This window comes from Euprymna scolopes, chromosome 6 (genome assembly GCF_053919585.1).
Source record: "Euprymna scolopes isolate OS-2025 chromosome 6, ASM5391958v1, whole genome shotgun sequence".
NCBI classification, from domain to species: Eukaryota; Metazoa; Mollusca; class Cephalopoda; order Sepiida; family Sepiolidae; genus Euprymna; species Euprymna scolopes.
The window spans coordinates 37,996,466-37,999,448 of NC_136487.1; positions in this window are offsets into that span (position 1 = coordinate 37,996,466).

Genomic DNA, 2,983 nt, shown 5'->3' on the forward strand with positions numbered 1-2,983 from the left:
GTCCAAGCATAGACCCTTGAGACACTCCTGCATTTATATCATATTATTTAGCTGTATGACTGTCGAGGACAACCTGGATTTTTCTCTTATCTTAGAAAGATTTAATTATGTTAAGTATTCTTTCAGTGAGACTGTATGATCTGATTTTCCTGAGAAGACCTTCATGTCATACCCTGTCCAAAGCCTTAGGTATATCTAGAGCTACCGCTCTACCCTCCCCTGCTTTGTCCAGTGAATGGTATATACGTTCAGAGATTACAGTTAGGATGTCTGCTGTGGAACGGGCTTACCTAAATCCATATTGTTGGTCGGTCAGAATTTAGCATCTGTAAGGTGATTAACTAGAGCTTAGTTAATTATGGACTCAAATATTTTGGCGAAAAGTGGGAGGAGACTAATGAGGTGATAATTTACTGGGTCAGTTCTTTCGCCAGAATTCTTGAAAACTGGTACCACAGAAGCAGTTTTCCAGCAGGCAGGAAAGCAAGATTAATTAAGGCATTTGTTGTAAAGTTTGGAGAGAACTGGAGCTACTTCGGCAGAGCACTTTTTTAATAGCACAGCCGGGATGAGATCAGGTTCACATGCTTTTGAAGTGTCAAGGTTTTTTATGATAGCATGCACCTGAGAAGGGGTGATTTTCAGATCGTCTAGTGTGGCGTCTGTCTGCAAAGGAACGTCAGGGAGAGGATGGTCAGCAGGGTCCAGTGTGGAGTTAGAGGCAAACCGACTGCCAAGCATGTTAGCCTTCTTGGTTGCTGAGCAAACAACTTCATGATTTTTGGATAGTGGTGGAATTGTTGATTGCCCATTATTTACTACACTGTTGTAGATTTTCCAGAAATCACAGGTTCCTAATTTCTGCTTTGATGCGTTTTTTGGTGGTTTCAGTAAATTCTCTCTTAGCTCTCGCTATTTCTTTCTGACAGTTACTTCTGGCTTCTAACCTTTTAGTGACCTCATTTGCGCACTGTTCAGCAGGAAGTGAAAAGATATTTCGTCATGGGGCGTCTCTGATGAGATCCCTGATAGCTTCCCAGTCATCCATTTTATAATATATTGTTGTTTTGAGCAATTGCTCTTCAGTTTTGGCTCTATAGTTTAGGGCGATTGCAACCATTATCATTGCATGATCAGCGTTCCCAAGTGGGCTGTGGGCATTCGTAACACAATTATTGGGAACTGTGGTCAGAAACAGATCTAAAAGTGATGCGAGTTGTTCTTGCTCGTCTGGGAAACGGGTTAGAAATGTAAACATCTGTGATAGGGAATGAGATATAGAGAAGCTATGTGTTGTGCTACCAGCTGCATCTGTGTAAGTAGAAAATCCAAGCTAGTTGCCGTGGTGGACATTGAAGTCCCCAAATACAGGCACTTGTGCGCTAGTGTCGAGGGAGAGTGCTGTATCTATTCTGTCAGAGACTTTGTTTATTAGGGTACAGTCCTGGGTCGAGGGAGAACGGTAGAGAAAATAAAAGTAACTAATGTAATGTTGCATGTAAAGTTTAAAGCATATAAAGGCTTGATCGTCCGATTCTAGTTTGTTTCTCTAGTCAAGGGGAGGGTGTTCCGAATATAGACTCGAAGCCGGTGCATATATCTGTTAGAGTCCTTATGGCAGAGTGAGAGATATTCAGGCATGTTAAAGTGGTTAGAGGGGATGGAGGAGTGTAAGTTAGTCTCACTTACTTACCGGGGTGTTTGTTAGGAGAAATGCTTCAACATCATTTAAATTAGTTCTAAGCCTATGGATGTTCGTAAATGCAAGCCTCAAGGGAGGAGGCAATTTGGTTTTGTTTGAGTTTTGTTCTGGTTTAAGCGTAATTTTAGATGGTACTGTCATTTTTTTTTTAAGAGATTCAGTTTAGGTAAAGGGTGCTGGACAAGTGGTTATGCAGAATACCAGACATGCAGCACAAGTTGACCTTCCATCTACTAGGATTGTGTCCTCAGGAAAGGCAACCAAGGATGATTGCAGGGTCCCTATCCATGTGCGACATGGCACTACAAACATCCCAATATTATTCAACTGTTGATGGAGCAGCCGCTCTAAGCGCTACCAAAGAGTTAGGGCACCTGTACTACCAGTCGGGAACAGCAGCCAGGAACTGTCAATCCGGTACCCTAAACCTATCAGACGATAGTAAACCCAATCTACTTGCACTGGCATTATGGAAGCCGGGCGATAGACAGTGCCAATCTACTCCTTAAACAGTTTAGGTTTGCAGACCGGTAATTTGTTTGAGTCACCAGGTCTAGGAAGGTTGTCATCCAAGGAATAGTATCGTAGTAATAGTTAGTATTGGAGATTTGATAAAGTGTCTTACTTAAGGGGGCGGTTCATTAGGAATTTGCTTATGTTGGACTTGAAGACATCGAAGTTGTAGTCAGGTGGGAAACAGGCAAAGGGAAGAGAGTTCCACTGGTGTGCACTTCTAAGAAAGAAGCTTTGTTCATGGAATGTACGTTTGTGTTTTGGCACAGTTAAAGAGTGGGGAAAATTTTGGACAGTGGTTTCAGCTAGACGGGTGTTTATCGTGAAAGATTGGCGAGGGGGAACCAGGAATTGGAGCTCAGATGAGCACTTGCCATGGAAGTAACGATAAAACAAAGACAGGCTTGCAATGTTTCTTCTGTGGGAGAGAGGTTGCAGGGAAGAGAAAAGGGCATCCCCCACTAAGCCACAAAGTCTATTTTGTACTCTGTCAAGGCAGGATAGGCTGTTTTTAGCAGCTCCTACCCAGATGTGGCTGCAGTACTCCATCCTTAGACGTACTTGGCTTTTATATAGATAGAGAATTGTATCAGTAGTGAGATATCTTCTGGAGCGGTAGAAGGATCCTACCATTTTTTCAGTGACCTTGGCAACAGACTTGATGTACATGTTCTATTTCAGGTCAGGTCAGCTACATTTGCAACAGGTTTGTTTGAAGGAGTTAATATATGGTTTAATATTTTTCCATTAAATTTATGATTAAAATTT